The 25187-nt window shown below is 47.2% G+C and overlaps 1 protein-coding gene across 2 annotated transcripts in view; it reads left to right on the forward strand.

The window, feature by feature from the left end:
* Window positions 1-25187, forward strand: part of NLGN4X (neuroligin 4, X-linked) — a 396345-nt gene that overhangs the window by 30973 nt on the left and 340185 nt on the right. For both annotated transcript variants that reach the window (XM_018044013.1, XM_018044014.1), the window contains exons 2-3: window positions 7585-7753; window positions 11335-11422. The gene's annotated coding sequence lies outside the window, so the exon portion shown is untranslated. The remainder of the gene's footprint in view (window positions 1-7584; window positions 7754-11334; window positions 11423-25187) is intronic.

Genomic DNA, 25187 nt, shown 5'->3' on the forward strand with positions numbered 1-25187 from the left:
TATACATACACACACACATACACACACACACACACACACATGCATACACACACACCTGGAGCAATTTTCTTCTATTTCTTTCTAGGATTAACACTTAGACACTTAAAGCCAAAAAGTCCGAAGCCCGACCATCTCATTTTGTAGATAAACCCGGCCCGGTGAGTTGAATTGCCCTTCTCCAACCCTGAGGACCTCCGAAGGTGACCTTGTTTAAAAGTGCGGGCTTTGCAGATGTCGGGAAAGATGAGATCATTGGAGCAGGCTGTGATCTAACATCCCCTTTAAGAGGGGCAAACGCCACGTGCAGACACAGACAAGGCAGGGCCGGAACAGACAACACACGAGGAGAAGATGGCGATGGGAGTGCCTGGCAACAGCTCTGAGTCAGGGAGGGAGGGCCCACCCTGGCCAAGAGCCCTCTGATTCTAGAACACAGCAGGGAACACCCTCCCAGGGAGTCTTCAAAGGCAGGGAGGACACCTTGACTTTAGGACTTCTGGCTTCCAGAAGCAATAGTCCCTACTTTTTTTTTTTAATTAATTTTTTTTTTTTTTTTTTTTTTTTTGCTCACCGAACATTTTTAATTGGAGTATGGAGAAGGCAATGGCAACCCACTCCAGTATTCTTGCCTGGAGAATCCCAAGGACGGAGGAGCTTGGTGGGCTACAGTCCACTGGTCGCAAAGAGTCGGACACGACTGAGTGACTTCACTTTCACTTTGCTTTCCAATGGGCTGTTAGTGTCTGCTGTGCAACACTGTGAATCAGCCAGATGTCTACAGACATCCCCTTCCTCATTTCATTTTTATTTTTGGCTGTGCTGGGTTTTTATTGCTGCACCTGGGCTTTTTCTAGGTGCAGAAAGAGATGGGTTGTGGGGACGGTCTACTCACCAGTAGACTTCTCACTGCAGTGGCTTGCTCTGGTTGCGAGGCTCCGGGGAGTGCATGGGCTGAGTAGCTCTGATGCCACGTGGGATCTTCCTGGACCCGGGATCGAACCTGTGTCCTCTGCACAGGCAGGCGGATTCTTATCCGCTGCGTCTCCAGGGAAGCCCTCATGAAGATTGCTAGGATGGCGCTCTACCCTAAAACAGCATCACCCATCCCGGGGCGAGGATGGGGCCCCTCCACTTTTTAATCACAGTGCTTACAAGGGAGGCAGCCTCCTGCCCCCTCGACTGTGAAATGAGTGGGTTGGACCCATCCCCAGGTCCTCTCCAGCTCTTAATTCTGTGTGATTCGAGAGCCGTGATCATTGTAATTAAGACTCTCCATGTGAATAGGGCTCGTTGGACACCGTGATTATGGAGACCGCACGCTGCAGGGATTTTACTCAGTGTCTCGGCGATCGCGTGAGACATCACAGACAGATTGGGAAAAGGGCAGGGCTGGGGAGGGGGGCGGTTTGCGATTTGAAATGTGTCACTGAAATCGAATGCAGGGGGATGGACATCTTAAGTGACAGGCAGCCCGTCCCAAACCTGGATCCTTAAAGCTCACGGTGGCCTTTATGTCAGAAAATCGAAACTGCCCCGAAATTAACCCTGGACAGAGAGGTGTTAGTTGCTTAGTCATGTCTGACTCTCTGCGACCCCGTGGACTGTAGCCCGCCAGGCTCCTCTGTCCATGGGATGCTCCAGGCAAGAATAGTGGAGTGGGTTGCCATGCCCTTCTCCAGGGGATCTTCGTGATCCAGGGATCCAACCTGGGTCTCCTGCATTGCAGGCAGACTCTTTGCCATCTGAGCCACCTGGGAAGCCCCCAGGATGTAGGGTTTGCCCTATCTCATCTTCAGCCCTCTCTCCAGCGTCCGACGCTAAGCAAACAGAAGATGCCACGTTGGTCTGCCCCAGTGTATTTTTCCACTTGCAGCTCACAGATTGTAAACAGTTGAGCAAATAACAGACCTTCTGTCTTATGCGTGTTTGCATGAGGTGACACGCTGTCCAGCCCTTCACCCCTTCTCTCTTCTCTGCTCCCTGAGGATGGTATTTCTTGACCTTGACCAACTGGATGGATGGGAACATGGAAAACAATCTCCCAGTCGCTGTGAGTGTCAGAACCTTTAGAAGCACAGTCATGTGTTTTAACACGCTGGGCAGTCCTGGGCGGGCATGGGACTTGCCATGGGGGTTGCTAGATAAGCAGGAGACACCGTCTTGGTCTTGGAGTCTTGTGGTCTGTTGGAGGACTCCGATGCTGACATATGTGTAGGTGATGTCATTCCTTGAATCAGGGTGACGTCATGTTTATGGCCCTAGGGGAGAACGGCAAGGAGGGGGAATGCTTCTTTAGACCAAGTTCACTGGACACCTTCCTAAAGGACCGACAGTTGCCCGCTGGGAGGGTCTTGAACAGATCATGAAGGATGGGAGCATTGGGGATCAGAGAAGTGTGGAGATCAGAGCAGCTGCCGAAGAGACCTTACTGATGGCCCATGAAAGACTTGGTGGGCGTCCCTGGTGGCTCAGGTGGTAAAGAATCTGCCTGCAATGCAGGGGACCCAGGTTGCCTTCCAAAGGGGGTGTTCACTGGCTATGTGTTGAAGAAAGCAGCAATTGTCAGGCACCCTATACATATTCACTGAGAGAATGGAGAAATCAAACGTTGCCTGTTAACAAGTGTTAACTGAGGCGTCACTGTTGGACTTGTAGGTGAGGCAGAGAGGCTGGAGAAACCACCTCTGTCATCGAGTCAGTTTATGGTTGGAGAAGCTGGCCACATGAGGCAAGGTGGGTCTTCTTTGATGGTTCAGCTTGTTTATAGACCAACACGATTTACTAAAATACAGGGCTTCCCTGGTGGCTCAGATGGTAAAGAAGCCACCTGCAATGCGGGAGACCTAGCTTCAATCCCTGGGTCTGGAAGATCCCCTGGAGAAGGGAATGGCAACCCACTCTGGTATTCTTGCCTGGAGAATCCCGTGGACAGAGGAGCCTGGTGGGCTACAGTCCAAGGTGTCGCAAAGAGTCGGGCACGACTGAGCAACTAACAGACCCAGTTAGGAGCTTTTTGCCGGAAAGCAGGGGCAGAGAGCTACGTGTATATTTTCGCTATTTCACATACAGGCATCCTTTGTCCTTCACACGAGGCTACGGCTCTGTTCCTCTCACCCCCTCACCTCTCCGATGGGCACTACTGACCACCCTCTTTGATGCTCTTCGGTGCGACTGTGGCCAGGGCGCCTCTGACACTTCCCAGGGGGTGAACTGCAATAGCTGATTTGTCGCGTTCCAGTTTTCTCCTCCTCGAAGAGGCTTATAGGAGAGTCCCTACTTGTAGAGATGGTTGCAAAATAGGTCGAGGAATCAGTGAAAGCTCATTGAAATAGAGGCAGGTAGTAAGTGCCTATGAGGGAGGTTTTTCGTATTATTTATCTTTGACTTTCTGCTGCTCCTTCTCAGCCTAAAAGAGCTCACAAAGAAGGGCTGCGTATGAATGATGCTTAACAGGAACCTCACATTCCTTTCCGTGACCTATTTGGCTTTGCGGAAGGAGCTTCCCGCCTGCCTATCACGTAGGGTTACAAGCTTCCTCACGTAGGGTTCTCCGAGGACGTCGCTGCTGGTATACCAGCTGTCTTTAGCTTTCCTGGTCCAACCAAGCCAAGCTCTCCCTGCCTTCCTCACACCGTAAACTGGGCTGCACACCGTTGCTTTCTTCTTAAAAAATATCAATTGATCTGTCTATTTTTGGCTGTGCTGGGTCTTTGTTGCTTCACAGGCTTTGTCTGGTTGAGGTGCATGGGCTTCCCACTGTGTTGGGTTCTCTTGTGGACCGCAGGCTTCATAATGGCTGTGCCACACGGGCTTGGTTGCTCTGTGACACGTGGAATCGTCCCTGACCAAGCATTGCACCCATGTCCCGTCACTGGCAGGCGGATTGTTAATGGCTGGAACACCAGGGAACCCCGCCTGCTGTTTTCATATTTCATCTCCTGCTTGCTTCCGTTTCCGTGCTCGCCCAAACTCAAAGGCATTTCCATGCTTTGGCTACACGTGTGGGTTGAAACGTTTTTTTGCCTTGCCCTCACAAGGGGGTGTTTATTGGCTATGTGTTGAAGAAACGAGCAGTTGTCAGGCACCCTGTACGTATTCACTGAGAGAATGAGGACATCAAATGTTGCCTGTTAACAAGCCTTAAAAACCGAGGCGTCACTGTTGGACTTGTAGGTGAGTCAGGCTGGAGAAACCACCCCTGTCATTGAATCAGTTTATGGTTGGAAAAGCTGGCCACGTGAGGCAAGGTGGGTCTCCTTTGATGGTTCAGCTTGTTCATAGACCAGAACGATTTACTAAAATATATGAACTTCCCTGGTGGCTCAGATGGTAAAGCATCCACCTGCAATGCTGGAGACCTAGGTTCAATCCCTGGGTCTGGATGATTTGCTGGAGAAGGGAATGGCAACCCACTCCAGTATTCTGGCCTGGAGAAGTCCCTGGACAGAAGAGCCTGGTGGGCTATAGTCCACGGGGTCAAAAGAATCAGGCATGACTGAATAACTCATTCATGGATCATTCAACATCCTTCTGTGATTTATTTCTAAATGTCTACTTTGAAGATCTCTGCCAGTATTCATGTCCCTTGAATTTTTAGTTTCTTCTTTTCTGTATTATTTTAAAGACACTGTCATAGAAAAGCTTTATCAAATTTCCCATTCTAGTCCACACCTAGAAAAATTTAGAGGGATACAGTTTAGGAACGTTAAGGATTTTGGACTTTAATCCTTTTAAGTCTTACGTGAAAGCTATAAATGTACATTTATAGCTGTTTCTTTGCACCATTTGCTGGATAACGACTCTAGTACTTTTTAAGTTTGTTGTAAAGATTTGGTTCAAAATTAGCAAAGTGAAGACGAAATGAATTTCTTGAGAATCATCAGAATGCTGGGATGTTTTCGGCAGAGTAGAACTGTGTGTAATTGGTGATCTGTATTTTCAGTTACTCTTTAACTGCTAAGGAAGATTTCTCTCTGTTTCTCCTCGCTGGATTTTCCTAATTCTAAAAATGAAACAATTCGAGCATTGCTTAAAGTTGGGAGCAAATCCAAGACAGAAACACATGTTTTATTAAATATGCGTCTTTTCAAAACCGAATGTGGTTTGGAAGATTGTGACAGAAAAGAGATAAAGTCTGGGTTGGATACATTAGGGTGCAAATTAAGATGATTTATGTTAATTGGGACATTTATCTGCACATTAGACATGTCTGGGACACCCTGCTAAAACCTTGCAATAAGTAGTATTCTCATCTGAGCATGCATTTTACTCAATTTTTTAGCTACTCATGAAAGTCTATCAAAATTCAACTTCTCCCATTTTTCATTTAGAAATTCAGCAAGTCACTGAGACTCAAAAGACAGTTAAATGATGAATGATACTATATATTTTTTAATTTAAAAATATCTCTGAAATATCTTGTGGTTTTAAAGACAATTTTATATTTTCCTCTTTCTGTGGATGTGTGTGCAAGATGACAATAAATGATGCCTGCCGCTAGATTGTTCTTTTCTTCTGAACTTTTTTATTTTCTATTGGGGTATAGCCAGTTAACACTGTTGTGATGGTTTCAGGTGAACAGCAAAGGGACTCAGCCGTACACATACATGTATCCACTATCCCCCCAAACTCCCCTCTCATCCAGGCTGCCATGTAACATTGAGCAGAGTTCTCTCTGCCGTCCAGCAGGTCCTTTTTGGTTCTCCATGTTAAAAACAGCCGTGTGTCCATGTCCATCCCAAACTTCCTAACTATCCCTTCCCCCATCCTTCCCCCGGTGACCATCAGGTTATTACAGGGTATTGAGCAGAGTTCCCTGTGCTGTCCAGCAGGTCCTTGCTGGTTCTCCATGTTAAACACAGCAGTGTGTCCATGTCCATCCCAGACTCCCTGACTATCCCTTCCCCCATCCTTCCCCCTGGGAACCATAAGGTGATTACAGAGTGTTGAGCCGAGTTCCCTGTGCTGGACAGCAGCTCCTTGCTGGTTCTCCATGTTAAAAACAGCCGTGTGTCCATGTCCATCCCAAACTTCCTAACTATTCCTTCCCCCATCCTTCCCCCGGTGACCATCAGGTTATTACAGAGTATTGAGTAGAGTCCCCTGTGCTGGACAGCAGGTCCTTGCTGGTTCTCCATGTTAAACACAGCAGTGTGTCCATGTCCATCCCAAGCTCCCTGACTGTCCCTTCCCCCATCCTTCCCCCTGGGAACCATGAGGTTATTACAGAGTATTGAGCAGAGTCCCCTGTGCTGTTCAGCAGGTCCTTGCTGGTTCTCCATGTTAAACACAGCAGTGGGTCCATGTCCATCCCACTCTCCCTGACTGTCCCTTCCCCCCTCAGCAACCATAACAAGTCTAAAAAGAAATGATACACATGAACTTAGCAAACAGAAAGAGACTCACAGACTTAGTAAACTAACTTATGGAAACTAGAGGTTTTTTTTTTTTTTTTTAACAAATCTCTCTGAAATATTTTAGGTTTAAAATATACACTTGTATTTTCCCATTTTGTCTATGCATGTGCTGGACTACGTGCAGACATTGGTCATGAGTGATGTGGAAACCTCAGGCCCCCTCAGCTGTAATCCTGGCTCCAACTTCTTTTTTTTTTTTTTTTAATTTTTTAATTTTTTTAATTTTTTTATTTTTTAAATTTTAAAATCTTTAATTCTTACATGCGTTCCCAAACATGAACCCCCCTCCCACCTCCCTCCCCATAACATCTCTCTAGCTCCAACTTCTTGAGAACTTCTGGTGGCTCAGTCGGTAAAGAATTCACCTGTAATGCAGGAAACTTGGGTTCGATCCCTGGATGGGGAAGATCCCCCAGAGAAGGGAATGAGAACCCACTCCTGTATTCTTGCCTGGGGAATCCCATGGACAGAGGAGCCTGATGGGCTGCCATCCATGGGGTTGCAAAGAGTGGGACACCGCTGAGTGACTCTCACCTCACTTACTTTACCTTAATTTATTTGGCCGCAATCGGTCTTGCTTGCGGTCCATGGGCGCTGCAGTCTTTGCTGTGGCGTTGGAACTGTTAGTTGCAGCCTGTGGCGTGTTTAGTCATTGCATGTGGGATTTAGTTTCCTGACCAGAGATGGAACCGGGGCCCCTGCGTTTAGAATGCAGAGTCTTAGCCATTGGACCACCAGGAAAGCCCCTGATACTTCTTTTCTACTATCCTCAAGTCTTATGCAAAGTCTGTGCTCAATAAACAATGCTGAAATGAAATAACTTAGGGTTTCTAGGCAGTGCTTACTGTACAGCATTTGTTGGTGGTGTTTAGTTGATGTCCTGTCTTTGTGACTCTGTGGACTGTAGCCCACCAGGCTCCTCTGTCCATGGGGTTCTCCAGGCAAGAATACGGGAGTGGGTTGCCATTCCCTCCTCCAGGGGGATCTTCCTGACCCTGGGAGCGAACCCACATCTCCTGCCTTGGCAGGTTGATTCTTTACCACTCAGCCACCTGGGAATTTAGCTACCAGGGAATAAAATCATATTCGTACCCTATTGAAAGGTCCTAGCTTCATCAACGGCATCTTTTATGAAAGTACTTATGTCCCTGTTAACCTTATGTTCTAGGTGTCTGCCGGACCTGCTGCTCAGGGCCATTTGGAATGGCTGTGAACATCTCTACGAAACCACAAGTCTTCGGTCATAAAGATGAAATTTTTTGGAGAAGCTTCCTTGAATCGTTGTCATAGAGTGGAGTAGACCGTTCTTAGCTTCTGCATCGACTATTCTGCCAGAGGTCTGTATGCTTTGACTCATGTGTTTGCTGTGTCCTGAGATGCCAGCAACGTGACATAAGATGTTCATGCTAGTATTTGCTAACATATCAGTAACTCATCAATACTGGTGTAACTTGAGAATTTAATATCAGTCACCCCAAGGGATTTTTTTTTTTAAAAATCTGAACTTGTTCTTCATTGTGGAATGCAAGCTTAGTAATTGTGGTACACGGGTTTACTAGTTCTGGTACATGGGCTTAAGTGCCCCGAGCATGTGGCATCCAAGTTCCCCAACCAGGGATTGAACCCACGTCCGCAGCCCTGGCAGGTGGATTCGTAACCACTGGACCACCAAAGAACTTCAGATTTTAAAAGAAACTTTCACAGATGAGTCAATAACCTAATAATTATAGTGTAACTGTTTTACAGATGGTATCTATATGGTAGCATATAATTTTATGCCCTATATAGTGAAACTGCATAATAAAATGTAATTTCCTATTAATTTTCAATTAATCGGCAATGTGTTGTCATATTGATCTGTTTTCAGGACATCTGTAATATGTCCTCTAGCACAAATGTAATAGACACATCGATTTTTTTCCCTCCAATAAGTGGTTTATTGTTTTGGTAGTTCTTTCCTGACACAGACACATATGGTTGACTTTCACACCTTGTGAAATGCACACTGAGCTGTGGGTGTGAACCAAGGCAGGACCTCTGATCAAGTGAAATAGAAACAGAGCCAGTTTGTAAGCAGTGATATGTAATCCCACTATGTCATAATCGCTCCTAGTCCATCAGATCAGATCAGATCAGATCAGTCGCTTAGTCGTGTCCGACTCTTTGCAACCCCACGAATCGCAGCACACCAGGCCTCCCTTTCCATCACCAACTCCCGGAGCTCACTCAGACTCACGTCCATCGAGTCAGTGATGCCATCCAGCCATCTCATCCTCGGTCGTCCCCTTCTCCTCCTGCCCCCAATCCCTCCCAGCATCAGAGTCTTTTCCAATGAGTCAGCTCTTCCATGAGGTGGCCAAAGTACCAGAGTTTCCACTTTAGCATCATTCCTTCCAAAGAATACCCAGGACTGATCTCCTTCAGAATGGATTGTTTGGATCTCCTTGCAGTCCAAGGGACTCTCAAGAGTCTTCTCCAACACCACAGTTCAAAAGCATCAATTCTTCGCCACTCAGCTTTCTTCACAGTCCAACTCTGACATCCATACATGACCACTGGAAATACCATAGCCTTGACTAGACGGACCTTTGTTGGCAAAGTAACGTCTCTGCTTTTGAATATACTATCTAGGTTGGTCATGACTTTCCTGCCAAGGAGTAAGCGTCTTTTAATTTCATGGCTGCAGTCGGATGCTTGCTATTACTGTCCGCATCACTGGGACATTGAGGCTCTTTGGTCCTGATACAAAGTAACCTTTGATGGAAGCCTGTCATCATAGGCTGGGGACTAAGAGTGCGACAAAGACAAGGTATTAATTGCTCCACCTGATACAACCTGTCTTGATAGTCTGACTGCCCACTTTGAGCCTTACACCGCCATTAACAGCTCTGTGATCTTGAGTGAGTTCCCTAATACCTCCTTTATTGGTGGTTTTTTTTTTTTTTCAATTAAAGGAGATAATGCTGCCTTTTGTGCTCACTGAGAGGATGAAAAGAGTCCAAATGGGAATTCCCTGGTGGTCCAGTGCTTAGGACTTGGTGCTTTCAACACTGGGACCCCGGGTTCCATCCTTGGTCAGGGAAGTAAGATCTGAAAAGCCAAAAATGAAAAAGAGTCCATGCGTAAAGCAGTATGCTTAAGGTTGACCCGCCGTATCTATGGGCTTCCTAGGTGACTCAGTGGTAAAGAATTCTCTTGCCAGTGCAGGAGGTGCAGGAGACCCAGGTTCGATCCCTGGCTCTGGAAGATCCCCTGGAGGAGGAAATGGCAGCCCGCTCCAGTATTCTTGCCTGGAGAATCCCCATGGACAGAGGAGCCTGGTGGGCTACAGTGCATGGGGTCACAAAGAGTCCACCGACTGAACACACACACCGTACGCATTTAACGTTGACCCACCAGGGACACGTTACCTCCCGCAACAATTCCTATTATGTTTGGAGAAACAGGCATCTTGATTCTGGGAAAAGCATGTGCTCTCTGAACTCAAGGCAGACATGGGCCCAACTCTGCCTTACAACTTGTGAGTCGTGAGACCTAACATCTGAATATCCTTTTCCCTAAGAGTATTTAAAATGAAAGTGATGGTAACTCTCCCACATGGCTATAGAAGGGTCAAGAATAATGAGTGCAGTTAAGATTGTTTGTTTCATACAAATCCATTTTCACAAATATATTTGCCTCGGCTATATTTATGACATAGTAGCTAATGGTGGCTACGTGTTACGAGTGATCAAAAAAATAAAAATAAAAATTAGACCATGAACCTCCCTTCCTACAACCAAAGAATGGGCTCAAGTCGTTGGCTTTGAAAGCCGACCATCAGTACTGATGTCCTCTAGGGTTGAAGTGTGTTAAATTGAGGGTAGAAAGGTTTATCCTCTGTTCCCACTTGCTGTCTTCCTGCAGAAGTAAAATGATGACTCAATGACAAGTGCGTAGTCTGTCCAAATATCTCACGGGTGGTGGGGGGCGGCGATGCGGTGGTCACTTGCTTTGTGGTGATCCTCAGTTAGAAGTGGAAGAAGTGGGATTGTTAGAGTCGTCCTGTAAAGAGAAGACTCCAACCTGAGATGACAAGTAAAGTGCCCAATGGTCCCCAAGATGGTTACTAACCAAAAAGAGCCTGCTTTTGCCATAGGAGAGCCGAGAGACAAGGACCGCTTGAATCTTGCCCATCTGACATACTGCTGTTGGAGGAAAAAAATATCCCTGCAGGCTGAGAATTAGTCTCTCAACTAAATGATGCCTGAGGTGTTGTTGGGCTTCAACAAATCAAATTGTGCAAGGAGCTTGTTGTTGTTCAGTTGCCTCAGTCCTGTCTGACTCTTTGCGACGCCATGATCGGTAGCCCCCCAGGGTCCGCTGGCCAAGGGATTTCCCAGACAAAAATACTGGAGTGGGTTGCTATTTCCTCTTCCAAGGGACTCGTCCCAACCCAGGGATCGAACCCTAGTCTCCTGCATTGCAGGCGGATTCTTTACTCCTGAACCACCACGGAAACCCAGGCAAAGAGTTTAAATCCTTAACTTAAATAAACTAGATCAAACATAGACATGAACTAAACTGATTGTTCATTTTCAATGAAAATTTAATGGCGGCCCAATGAGTGTAAGTGGTAAGTATTAACACACTGCTGACCTCCAATCGCCCCAGTTTATTCTGAATTCTCAAATCGCCCGTGGACTCGTGTGGTCAGATAGAAAAGCTACAGTTTGCTGTAATGACTGCCCTTTCTTGATTGGTTGCTTGAGTTTAGGAAGTCGGTTCAGAATTACTTGATGTCTCTATCCCCTACTTTTTCTAATCACCGAAAAGAAGGCTTAGGAGAAAGGTCACATTGGTTTTGACACAACGATACCATCTCTTTGACTGAGTGGATTTTTCTCTCTCTTTCTCTGTGTCTGTTTTATGGTAACAGGGGAAAACTGTGCTAAGATGGAAAAGCAATCAAGCAGATTTTCACGGAGGCATTTTTAAAAGCATCTTCTTAGAAGGACAATGTAATGGTAAGTATGAGAAAAGTAAACACTGATCTCCGCTGGTTTATTTTCTGGAAGCATTTAGTGCCTGGTTAATTCACATCTAGCAGTGCTTTGAAATTACTTTGGTGGGGGAAAAATGGTTTTCTTTAAAAAAAAAAAAAAGAAAAAACAATCTATTTCAAATTCACCACAGTGCAGAGCAGCGATTTCAGCCTCCTTTGGCGGGTACAATAGGCATGCCCTGTGAATTTAGGACTTCGTCGTAATCACTTGTTTCTGCAAATAGCCCCAGTGCGGAGTCTCTCTCATTAATGAGACAGAAGAGTCAATCCTCTGACTCACCTTGTGTATATTTCTTCTGAAATGGACCCTCATCCCACTTTATCCTGCAGGCAGTATCTGAAGCTGCTGAGGTCTTTGAATGGCCTCAGTGTATCCTTGTATCATTTATGCCTGAGGCCCTGAGGAGTGGAATACACAATATGAGATGTACTTTTAATGCAGGTTGGGGGCTCACTGAGGCCCCAGAATCCTTCTCTTTCTCAGAAATAGAGCACAGCGCAAAGAAGGGGAAATGGACAGAGTACTTTGATGGTTGTGAGCTCACATTAGTGAAGATACTTCACAAGTCAAAACTGACACACTTACCCCCCTCCCCCCCATACTTAAAAAAAAATGCGTGCATACGTAGTCCATAGTCGGGTCCAACTCTTTGCAACCCCGTGGACTGTAGCCCACCAGGCTTCTCTGTCCATGGGGATTCTCCTGGCAAGAATACTGGAGTGGGTTGCCATGCCCTCCTCCAGGGGGTCTTCCCCACCCAGGGATGGAACCCAGGTCTCCCGTATCGCAGGCGGATTGTTTACCATCTGAGCCACCAGGGAAGCCCTTTAAAAGTATGTCAGTATACTAAAAAGAGTATGTCTTAATGTATTTCAAGTAAATGTTGAGGTTTTTCGTGACTCAGCGGTCCATCAAGCCCTGCTGATATATATGTGATCCTTGTTGCTGTTTCTTCAGTCAGTAAGTCATGTCCGACTCTGGCTTTTAACTGTCTGTTTCCCGTTTAACCACTTAATTTTCCAGTCTTCACTCTAACAAACTTGAGTGCCTTTCCGGGATTTTAGGTGATTGTCAAGGTCATGTCCTTCACTGGACTCTTGCTTTCAACCAACTAGAATTCCGAACTCCGCTTCCTATATCCTGCCATAAACAAATGCTAGGTTGCTTTCTTTTTTGGCTTCCCAGAAAAGCTAATTTGTAATGGATAAAGAAAGACTAATGCCACCCCTGTTTTTGCGGTTAACATGGAAATATGAAAGATAGCGGATGAGGAAACGAATGAATCGCAGTTTGCTCTTTTTATCTTGTGTAGACATACCTGTGTTATCAAAAGAGTTGTGTGCACACACATTTCTCATCAGGATATACGGCTCGGCAATCAATAACAACACATTAATCAAATCCGTTTCTCTTGTGAATTCCGAAACTTTTTTTTTTTTTTTTGTATTGTCATTTTCTTTTTGGAGGAACATGGGGTATATGTAACCAAGGTGTGAGGTTGCACAAGTATCGGGTCGGCTGAAAAGTCTGACACCCCAAGGAACTTCTTGGCCAGCCCAATACGTGTCTTCCTTCTCATACCACCAACCTTTAGAACGGCTGTATGCACTTCTGCTTGCCGTCACTTCATCAGCCGCCCTGCAAGGAGCAATCAGCGCAGTGAAGCAGGCCGTCCTGGTTCTAAGGAGAGGTGGTGGTTACTGGGTCTGGAGTTAGAGCTCTAGACAGCACAGCTCTGAATATGGGCCTCCCGTGTGGCTCAGCTGGTAAAGAATCCGCTTGCAGTGCGGGAGACCTGGGTTCCATCCCTGGGTTGGGAAGGTCCCCTGGATGAGAAGGGAGAGCCTACCCACTCCAGTATTCTGGCCGGGAGAAGTGTTGCAAAGATTCAGACATGACGGAGCGACTTTCATTTCAGGCCATGAAACCCCAAAAGGAAGATGATTGTGCCCCAAGGAAGGGCTTTCCCAGGCGGTGCTGGAGGGAAAGAACCCACGGGCCAGTGCAGGTGGCATTCGAGACTCGGGTTCGATCTGTGGACCAGGAAGATTCTCCTGGAAGAAGACTGCAGTCTATGCAGTTGCAAAGAGTCAGACGTGACTGAGCTTGTGTGCACGTTAATATACAACAAACTATGGATACTATAGGTGTGTGCTTTCATAATTAGGAATTTTGTGAATGCACCCACTACAGTCTCTTAACTGTGCAGCTGGTGTTTGTCAGCTGAAATTTGGGGTGCATGCAAGCCTGAGGCCTGGGTTGTTGTTGAGTTGTCCAGTCGTGTCTGACTCTTTGCGACCCCATGGACGGCAGCACGCCTGGCTTCCCTGTCCATCACCAGCTCCTGGAGTTTGCTCAGGAACGTCTGGGAACTCCCCAGAGTTTCATGGTCTGAAAGTGACCTGCCCCGGGGAGAGCCACGGCCATCCGCAGAAAAGCGTGTGTGGTTCAGCCGCCCTGATGAGGGCAGGTCACCCCCAGCAGCTGTTGTCCCCGGTCCATCATGATCAGAATCCAGAGGAAAGGACTGCTTGAGGAGGCGCCTTCAGTCATTAAGACTTTTGCTTTCTGCTCCCCTGAATATTTTCACGAAGGGCATTTATAGGGTTCAAACCAAGCAGTTCGCAGATCCCATTTGTGCCTGTCTCAGAGAGCCAGGTGATTGTGACTCAGCAGGCTTCCAGGAAGAGGGTAATTAACATCAGGATGGAACGGACTTGTTTTCTCTCTTCTCTGGCGGGTTGTCGGACGTCACGCCTTGGCGTGCTGGGGACCTGCAGTAAATATTAAGAAAATATATTTTTGTTGTAGGTGATTCGGGATCTTTTTCATAAACATATGTCTTTTTCTCAGTTTTTTTTTTTTAAATTGGAGTCAAGATGCTTTACAAAGTTGTGTTATTGTCTGCTGTGCAAGAGTGTGACTGTTATATCTGTACATATATCAATCGCCTCCTTTGTGAGCCTCCCTTCCACCCCTCTAGGTCATCACAGAGCTGAACACCCTCTGCTATATGCCAACTTCCCACTAGCTAGCTGTTTCACTAGCTCAGTTGGTAAAGAATCCGGCTGCAATGCAGGAGACCCCAGTTCGATTCCTGGGTTGTGAAGATCCCTTAGAGAAGGGATATGCTACCCATTCCAGGATTCTTGGGCTTCCCTGGTAGCTCAGCTGGTAAGGAATCCGCCTGCAATGTGGGAGGGAGAAGGCAATAGTAGCCCACTCCAGTACTCTTGCCTGGAAAATCCCATGGACGGAAGAGCCTGGTAGGCTGCAGTCCATGGGGTGGTGAAGAGTCGGACACGACTGAGCGACTTCACTTTCACTTTTCACTGTCATGCATTGAAGGAAATGGCAACCCACTCCAGTGTTCTTGCCTGGAGAATCCCAGGGATGGGGGAGCCTGGTGGGCTGCTGTCTATGGGGTCGCACAGAGTTGGACACGACTGAAGTGACTTAGCAGCAGCAGCAGCAGTGTGAGAGAGGCTACCTACTCCAGTATTCTGGCCTGGAGAATCCCAGGGACTGTATAGTCCATGGGGTCACAAAGAGTCAGATGCGACTGAGCGATTTGCACACTTCAGTGTGTATATATGTCAGAGCTACTCTCTCCATTCATCCCGCCCTTTCCTTTCACCTGTATGTCCACGAGTCTCTTCTCTACATCTGTGTCTCAATTCCCGCCATGCAAACAGCTTAATCCATACTGTGACTCAGAAAGACACAAAGAACCCCAGTGTTTGCAGCCAGGATCTGGGAGCCACCTAGGTTGTCCATCAACACACAAATGGACAAGGACACTGTGGTACATATATTCAGTGGAATATTACACAGCCATAACAAAGAGTGGATTTGACTCAGTTGTTATGATGCAGATGAACCTAGAGCCTGTCAAACAGAGCAATTTAGAAAGAGAAAAATAAATATTGTATATTAATGAATACGTATGACAGCGAGGAGATCCAACCAGCCAATCCTAAAAGAAAAGAGTCTTGAATATTCAGTGGGAGGATTGATGCTGAAGCTGAAACTCCAATCGTTTGGCCACCTGATGCAAAGAGCTGACTCACTGGAAAAGACTGATGCTGGGAGGGATTGTGGGCAGGAGGAGAAGGGGACGACAGAGGATGAGAGGGTTGGATGGCATCACTGACTCGATGGATGTGGGTTTGGGTGAACTCTGGGAGTTGGTGATGGACAGGGAGGCGTGGCCTGCTGCAGTCCATGGGGTCACAAAGAGCCAGACACCACTGAGCCACTGAACTGAACTGACTGATGGAACCTCAATATATGCCTCTAACATGCTCTGCCTCCTTCCCTTTCCATGGTGACTGCTGAAATAAGATTTTTCACTGTGTTCCTCAGTATTTATTGAAGCATGACATGGGGTCATGGGGAGTAGAACAGTTTGGACCTCAGTGAGGTATCCCGTAACATAACCTCATGAACACCATTAGCAAACGGGACTGGAGACGTGGTCCTGTTCCGTCACTTGAACCTTCCTGGGATCCTTCTTGGCAGGCGGTTGGAATTTCTTTTTTGACCGTCCTGGGTCTTCATTGCTTTGTGTCTTCATGCGCTGTGGTGAGCGGAGGTTACTCTCTAGTCGAGGTGCACGGGCTTTCCATCGCAGCGACTGCTCTTGTTGCAGAGCACGGTTTCTAAGGTGTACTGGCTTCAGCAGTTGCAGGTCATGGGCCCAGACGAGGGATCAAACCCATGTCCCCTGCACTGGCAGGTGGATTCTCAATCACTGGACTATCCATGAAGTCCTGGTGATTTAACTCGAGAAGATTGAGTCTTCTGTGTCTCCATCATAGCACAAGGCCATGCAGAAGGTTCTCAGTAAATGACGGGTTAACAAGCTTGACTCCTGGTCTCACAGGGACACGTGCTTTCTGGCAACCAGTAGCTCTAAGGTCTAGTCCGGGTTGAGACGCTCAAGGGCGCAAGTCAAGGACACTACACTGGTTCTTCGACCTCCTTCCTGTGCCGTCTGCTGACAAGTGAAGGAGTCAGCCTGGCGGATGCAGTTTTATCCAGGTGTGAATAGTCCCCTCCTACGCGTGAAGCTTTTCTACCCAGCGTCTGAGTGGACAAGACTCTTTCCCATTGTGCAGGTAATCCTTCTTCGAACCTTTAACATCAGACGGAGAAAACAAAGTCATTCCAGCCCATGTTTGCTGTGTTCAGGAGACCAAACATCTTCTTTTGACCCCAGGGATGGGACTCCTTTTGTAGCTCAGTGGATAAAGAATCTGCCTGCCTCTGCAGGAGAGTCGGGTTCGATCCCTGAGTCGGGAAGATCCCCTGGAGAAGGGAATAACAACCCACTCTCCAGTATTTTTGCCTGGAGAATCCCCATGGACAGAGGAGCCTGGTGGGCTACAGTCCATGGGGTTGCAAAGAGTCAGACACAACTAAACGGCTAACCAACCACCACCACAATGGAGCCTCGATTCTCAGAATTTTTATTTCCCTCGCTATTTGTTCTGGTCTGGTTCATATGCATGGAAGACCATAAATTATTTAGCATTGACTTATCTGTAATTAAGTCTTCTAAATGGACTACGATTTCAGGGCTGTGTTTTCTTCTCAATTACTTAGAAAATTTAAGGCTTCCTTGGAGGGGGTTGAGGGCGGGATGTTGAGTCTTTCACTTGTCCTTTCAATGGTAATTGATTGGCTTGTTCAAATTAGGCTGTTCTGGGGAGAAGGTTAACAAATAAAACCTGGCGAGGGGAGAAGGAGGTGGCGTCAGATGAATGAAGCGCTGTCCGTGCTGGATCTGTGTCCTCATTAATTTCTCACCTTCAGAGAGACTGCAGATTCATCACGAAGGGTGACTTGAGAAAGGAGCGTGTGTCAGCTCCGGAGTTTCACTTTCCTAACAGGTCTTCCTTTGCTCTCTTGTGTTGCTGTTTTTTGCATGGGGTCTTTTATTTTTTGTTGGTGTTTCATCGCTCAGGCGTGTCCGACTCTTTCTGACCCCCACGGACTGTAGCCCACCAGGCTCCTCTGTCCATGGGATTTCCCAGACAAAAATACTGGAGTGGGTTGCCCTTCCCTTCCTCCAGGAGATCTTGTCAACCCAGGGATCCAACCCACGTCTCTGGAGCCTGTCGCATCCCAGGCGAATTCTTTAACAGTGAGCCACCAGCAAAGTCTGTTGAGTCTTTTATAATCCAGTGTTAATTAAACATGTCTGCTAACTGTGTTCTCTTGACATTGTAGGCTTAATTTTTTTAAAATGTTGAAACCACAGACGTCCTCAAAAATCGATGGATGAGGGGAACTGAGGCTGAATGTGGAATCATGGTTGGTCATTTGTTATTTTATGGTTGGAAACGTCAGATTAGAGTTGAAGCATTTTACAACGCCGGGATTTAATCTTCTCAAGTATTTTCAAATCATTGGGTTTTCTGGGGTCAAGTCTTAAATCTCTGACAATGATGTGCTGTGAAAACCATAAAAAAAATGTTTAGGTTAATTCTTTATTTTGGCGGCGCTGGGTCTTAGTTAAGGCATGCAGATTTTTTGAGTTGCAGCATGCAAACCCTTAATTGAGGCTTATGGGAGCTAGTTCTGGGACTAGAGGTCAACCCAGGGCCCCTGTATTGGGAGCAGACATTTACTCACTGGACCACAGGGAAGTCCCTAATATATATATATATAATTCTTATTTTTTTCTTTCTGAAAGCAGTCAAGTGGCACTGTGAATGAAGTAGGACTCAGGACTATCTGACCCAAAAGGAAATGATTTGAGGATAGAAGTCATTTCCCACCGTGGGAGCCATCTTGTTTTCACACTTCTGAAGGTCCACGAATTGATCTTAGGTCTTCAGGATAAATTGGAAGGATGCTTGTACTGAAATGGCTAAACGGCTTTGGAAAGAAGTGTCGCCGTTTGTGACATCTCAGGGCTTGGAGAGAACCCTCTGGAGCTCTGATTCTGTCCCTTTCTCACCAGTGGTTTCCGCCAGCTGCTGGTTGAGAAGCTTTCCGATCCATTGCTCTCTCAGGCTCTTCTGTTGGGAGATGCTACGTCAGTCTGAAAGGCAGCCTCTTGAAGCCTCACCATTACGTCTGCTGTATTTTTCTCAGCCAGTCGTCTTTTTTTTCTTTTTTTAACTTTTTGTTTTGATTTGGGCTGTAGCTGATTAACAAGGCTGTGGTAGTTTCAGGTACACCATAAAGGTACTCAACCATGCATGCACATGGATGCATTCTCCCCCAAACTCCCCTCCCATCCAGGCTGCCACACGACATGGAGCAGAGTTCCCCATTCTCAGCCAGTCTTCTTGAAGAGAAGACAGTGAAACTTGCTCTTGCGACCCCATGGACTATACAGTCCGTGGAATTCTCCAGGCCAGAATACTGGGGTGGGTCGTCTTTCCTTTCTCCAGGGGATCTTCCCAAACTCAGGGGTCGAACCCAGGTCTCCTGCATTGTGGGCGGACTATTTACCAGCTGAGCCACCAGGGAAGCCCAAGAATCCTGGAGTGGGTAGCCCATCCCTTCTCCAGGGGATCTTCCGTGCCCAGGAATCAAAGGCCGGTGCCCCGCTCTGCAGGGGGATTCTTTACCAGCTGCGTGGTCAGGGAAGCCCTCTTGAAGACAGGGGTCATGGAAACGCATTCGTGTCACTCCCCTCTGCTTTTGCAGTCTGTTCATTTCCTCCTAGTACTGAAGAGATGATCATTAAGTTACTGGTGTGAACGGGACACATGGACAAGCTCAGTGCTGGCGCTCCCATGTCTGGGGCAAAAGCCAGGCTCAGCAGGGCCAGTTCCTTCTGGAAGGTCTAGGGGAGGGGAGGATCCACTGTCGTGCCTTCTCCCGGTTCTGCCCCTCCTTGATTCCTGCTCCCTTCTCCCATCATCTCCTCTGTCTCCATAATTTATTACATCACCTTCTCTCACTCTGACCCCCGCCTTTTCCTTTTAGTTGCTGCTTAGTCACTCAGTCCTGTCCCAATCTTCTGGCACCCCAAGGACTGTAGCCCGCCAGGCTCCTCTGTCCGTGGGGATGCTCCAGGCAGAAAGGCTAGAGCGGGTTGCCATGCCCTCCTCCAGGGGGATTGTCCTGACCCAGGGATTGAACCTCCATCCCCCGTGGTGGTAGGCTGATTTTTCCCTGCTGAGCCACCTGGTGAAGGAGGCCCCCTCTTCCTTTTAAGGACCTTGTAATTCCTCTGGCCTCACCCGGATGAACCAGGGACATCTCCCCATCCTAGGACCCTTCATTAGATCACGTGCTCGGTGTCCACATAAAGTTCTCTGCCAGGGAAAGCTGTGTGTTCTCAGGAATTCTGGAAATACAGAAGTGGATGGCTTTGTGGTGTCCATGTGTATGTTTGGCTGTGGGTAGAGTCATTCAAAGACATGAAAAGCTGATGCTTTTGAACTGTGGTGTTGGAGAAGACTCTTGAAAGTCCCTGGTACTGCAAGGAGATCCAACCAGTCCATCCTAAATGAGGTTGGTCCTGTGTGTTCATTGGAAGGACTGATGTTGAAGCTGAAACACCAATCCTTTCTTCACCTGATGCAAAGAGCTAACTCATTGGGAAACACCCTGATGCTGGGAGAGATTGAAGGCAGGAGAAGGGGGAGACAGAGGATGAGATGGTTGGATGGCATCACCGACTCTATGGACATGGGTTTGGGTGGACTCTGGGAGTTGGTGATGGACAGGGAGGCCTGGCGTGCTGCGGTTCGTGGGTTTGCAAAGAGTCGGACACGACTGAGCCACTGAACTGAACTGAGCTGAACTGGAGTCGTTCAGCCTAGTGCAGGTTGAAGGCTGCAGTCCTGTGAGTGTCAGGAGGTAAGTCTCAATGCTCACCTTCACTGACCTCTGCCACACCCATCTCCTTCCCTGGCACGGTCTCTCTTCCTTCTGTCTCTCTCATTTTTGCCGCACGTCTTGGCATGTGGGTTCTCAGGTCCGAACCAGGGACGGAACCTCTGCCCACTGCAGTGGAAGCCTGGGGTCCTAATCCGTGGACCCACAGAGAAGTCTCCTCCTGGATCTCTTATACAACATTCTTATTCGCTTTTATTTTTCCCTTCCTTCTTAGCATCCTCTTCACTTCCATTCCGCCTGCTCTCACCCCTCCTTTCTCTTCCACTCTTTGCGACCCCATGGATTGCAGCACGCCAGGCCTCCATGTCCCTCACCCTCTCCCAGAGTTTGCTGAAACTCATGTCCATTGAGTCGGCGATGCCATCCAGCCATCTCATCCTCTGTCGTCCCCTTATCCTCCTGCCCTCAATCTTTCCCAGCATTGGGGTCTTTTCCAATGAGTCAGCCGTTTGCATCAGGTGGCCAAAGGATTGGAGCTTCAGCTTCAGCATCAGTCCTTCCAATGAATATTCAGGGTTGATCTTCTTTAGCCTTGAGGTTCAATCTCCTTGCAATTCAGGGGACTCTCAAGAGTCTTCTCCAGTAGCACAATTTGAAAGCATCAATTTTTCAGCGCTCAGCTTTCTTAATGGTCCAACTCTCACATCCGTACATGACTACTGGAAAAATCATAGCTTCCTGAAGATGGACCTTTGTCAGCAAAGTGATGTCTCTGCTTTAAATGCTCTGTGTAGGCTATCATCTGTGGCATTGCATAGAGTTGGACAGGACTGAATCACTGACACTTTCACTTTCCTCCCTTAACTCAGCTTTCTGGGGAGCTAGGAAAAAATCCCGTTCAGCCTTCTGACTCCATTCCCACCCACACATCACTTCTCAGGGAAACCTTCCTCCCCCTGTAAAATCCGTTATCTAACAGCATCTCAGGCTAACTGGATCGCTCCCTGTTTACTGGAAGGCCTCACTTCTCTCCCAGACTAAACATTCGAGTATCGGAAATATTCTGTGCTACTATAAGCACCACCTTATGTGAGACAGTGCTCCTGCACAGTCAAAACTTATTTATTGAACTGATGTTATAATAAATTATGATAAGCTTATATGTTATATTATAAGCTTGGAATATAATTATAATAGATTATATTACTGTTGTAATAAAAATATGTATTAGTAGCAGTGTTTAGACCATTGATCCCCAACTTTTTGGTACCAACCCCTGGTTTCATGGAAGACAGTTTTCCCACAGATGAGGGGAGGCGGCAGGGGATGGTAATGGGACGATTCGAGCATGTTGCATTTATTGTGGTCTTTATTTCTGTTATTATTACATCAGCTCCAGCTCAGATCATGAGACATTAGATCCCAGAGGTTGGGGACCCCAGGTTTGGAGGTATATCTCACTACTCTATGGTCAGTCTCTCTTAGAGTTGCTTGTTCGTGTTGATTTCCATAGTATATGCATGTTTGGTGGTGATTTACTCACCAAGTCGGGTCCCAGGTCTTGCGACTCCGTGGACTATAGCCCGCCAGGCTCCTCTGTCTGTGGGATTCTCCAGGCAAGAATACTGGAGTGGGTTGTCATTTCCTTCTCCAGGGGATCTTCCCGACCCAGGAATCGAACCCAGGTCTCCCGCGTTGCAAGCCAATTCTCTACTGACTGAGCTAAGAGGGGACGTCTGTGTAAATGGTAACGGGGCTTCCTTGTTGCCATTAGTGGTGATGAACCTGCCTGCCAGTGAAGGAGACACAGGAGCTACGAGTTGGATCCCTGGGTCGGGAAGAGCCCCTGGAGGAGGAAGTGGCCACCCACTCCAGTATTCTTGCCTGGAGCATCCCATGGAGCCTGGCAGGCTACAGTCCGTAGGGTCACAAAATGAGCTGACGAAACAACAATGCGGAGAAGGCAATGGCAGCCCACTCCAGTACTCTTGCCTGGAGAATCCCGTGGACGGAGGGGCCTGGTGGGCTGCAGTCCATGGGGTCGCTAGGAGTCGGACCGACCGAGCGACTTCACTTTCACTTTCATGCATTGGAGAAGGAAATGGCAACCCACTCCAGTGTTCTTGCCTGGAGCATCCCATGGAGCCTGGCAGGCTACACTCCATAGGGTCACAAAATGAGTCGACTAAAAGACAAAGTCAGAATGAATGACTGAAGATGTCAGGAATCCCTTGGCAGTTTCCCGTGCCACCTGCTGGAATTTATTCCATCTGTACAGAGTTGGCAGAAGATGGCCAATGTCCCCAGTGACCTGAGCGGTCCGCTTTGTACTCGGTCAACCCTGATGTCCCGGAGACCTCTTGATCTACGGATGCAGGTGAAAATAAACCTCCCTCCTGAGCACACAGAACATTTGTCTCTGTCTCTCTGAAGAGACAGGCTAAATATTGCTGTCTTCTGATGCAATATTGTTTTCCTCCAAGAGGTGCTCAGCCTTCACTTAAAAGAAAAATGTTGGCCGGGCTGGTGGAAATGAACTGATAACCTTGTTTGGGGGGACAGGACTCTGCTCCAGGGTAGGTACTAAAGAGTAATGTTTTCAAAATAACACTGAGAGATGAAAGTGAACATTAAAAAAAAAAAAACTGCTGTCAGCGATTTAGACCTTCTCAAGGTCATGTGGAGAATTGCTTAACTGGAGTTATTGCCACTCTGATCTCATATATATATATATATATATATATATATATATATATATATATATTTTTTTTTTTCCCCCTGAGAAATGGCCTAGCCAAAGATTTATTTATGTTTTCTCTTTTTTTAACCCAGTTCAGTTGCTAGTTTCTATATTTATAAGCAGGAGAGAAACATACTGGATGTTAATTGTAATCAACAGACACAATAGGATGGAACCTGTTCCTCTTGATTTGTGCTCTGGTGGAGTTTTATCAAGGACGGTTGAGTTGAAGGCTCTCTCTGTCGTGGAAATGAGTTGTTTTGTTCTGTCCAAGGGCTCTTGTTTTAATTTCTAAAGGGGATGTACTCTCTAAAGCTACACATTTAATTTTGTAAGACAGAAGGAGCTAACTTTGCTTAAAAGAGGAAGGGTTTGTAGTGTTAGTAACTTGTTATTTCCTGTGTGAAGGTAGCTGTCTTCAGCATCTTAGTCATTAGGTATGTGTGTGCTAAGCCACTTCAGTGTGTTTGACTCTTTGCAACCCCACAGACTGTAGCTTCCAAGGCTCCTCTGTCCATGGGATTCTGCAGGCAAGAGTTCTGGAGGGGGTTGCCATGCCCACCTCCAGGGGATCTTCCCAACCCAGGGATCAAACTTGGGTCTCCTGCATTGGCAGGCAGCTTCTTTTACCCCTAGAGTCGCCTGGAAAGCTCAACTCTTAGGTGACAGAGAGGAATAAGGAAACGTCTTTGGGAAGGCGGAAAGGTTCAGAGGGCGCACACATCCCAGCTTTGCAAGGGAGCAACAAGCCATCCCTCGCTTTACCTACTCTGAACCCGAACTTTGCTGGCCTCCCTGGGTCTTATAATTGCTTTTTGGTCCCGAGAGACCAGCACTTGCTCCCTCAAACTTTTGGACAGTCAAATCTTGCAGGGCCCAGAGGTCACACTGGCTAAATCTGCCGTCGGATAATATGCTATGAACTCAGCTGTGATCACACTGGGGCATCCAGGTCAGCGTGCTCACACCCAGTTATCAAACCACCGTGCCCCTCGTGGAGACCAGGGATTTTCTCTCCTTGTAGAGGAATGCTCTAAGATTTTCGCAAATGGCTCTTCTCTCAATTTGAGCCTACCGTCACTTTTTCTCTGTCTAACAAGATGTTTTTTATAAGAGTCAATTTTTGGCTGCACTGGGTCTTTGCTGCTGTTCAGAGGCTTTTCTCTAGTTGGGGTGATCAGGGGCTGCCCTTGACTTGCGGTCTCCTCTTATTTTGGTAATTATAGCTCGGGGCTGAGTAGTAGCATCTCCTGTGCTTAACACAGCCTCAGTAGTCATAATGCAGGGGCTTAATCGCTGCGTGCCATGTGGGATCTTCTTGGACCAGAGATGGCACCCATGCCCTCTGCACTGGCAGGTGGATTCTTAACCACTGGACCACCAGGGAGGTCCTACCACTGTGTTTTAAAAGATAACTGCAGAGTCACGGACACTCACAGGAGATGGTTGACCTTCGGCATACTCCTTTCCCGCATGTCTGGATGATGCTGTTGCTAAGATAACATGACCTGAAGCCTCCTGCTTTTACCCTTGGCTGTGTGACAGTTTTAGAACCTTGGAGAACAAAGCCTGCCTTTTCTTCTTTTTCATGCTATAATCAGTGGTTTGATTTTTTTTTTTTTTTTAAGTTATTAGTGCAGGGAAGTTTTGTTAGCTCAGAACTCCAGAAGGTCAAGTTGATATTTGATCTTTGCCAGTCCCATGGAATTTAGGATTCTGCCGTTCTTGTTGTTGTTCAGTTGCTCAGTCATGTCTGACTCTTTGTGACCCCATGGACCATTGCACGCCAGGCTTCCCTGTCCATCACCATCTCCCGGAATTTGCTCAAACTCACAGCCATTGAGTCAGTGATGCCATCCAACCATCTCATCCTCTGTCGTCCCCTTCTCCTCCCACCCTCAATCTTTCCCAGCATCAGGGGCTTTTCCAATGAATCAGTTCTTTGCATCAGGGGGCCAAAGGATTGGAGCTTTGGCTTCAGCATCAGTCCTTCTAGTGAATATTCAGGACTGATTTCCTTTAGGATGGACTGGTTGGATCTCCTTGCAGTCTGAGGGACCCTCAGGAGTCTTCTCCAACACCACAGTTCAAAAGCATCCATTCTTCTGTGCTCAGCTTTCTTGATGGCCCAGCTCTTACATCCACATCTCCTGGATTTTAGTTCGTCTCTGGCATGTCAGT

The sequence above is a fragment of the Capra hircus genome (assembly GCF_001704415.2).
Source record: "Capra hircus breed San Clemente chromosome X unlocalized genomic scaffold, ASM170441v1, whole genome shotgun sequence".
Classification (NCBI taxonomy): Eukaryota; Metazoa; Chordata; class Mammalia; order Artiodactyla; family Bovidae; genus Capra; species Capra hircus.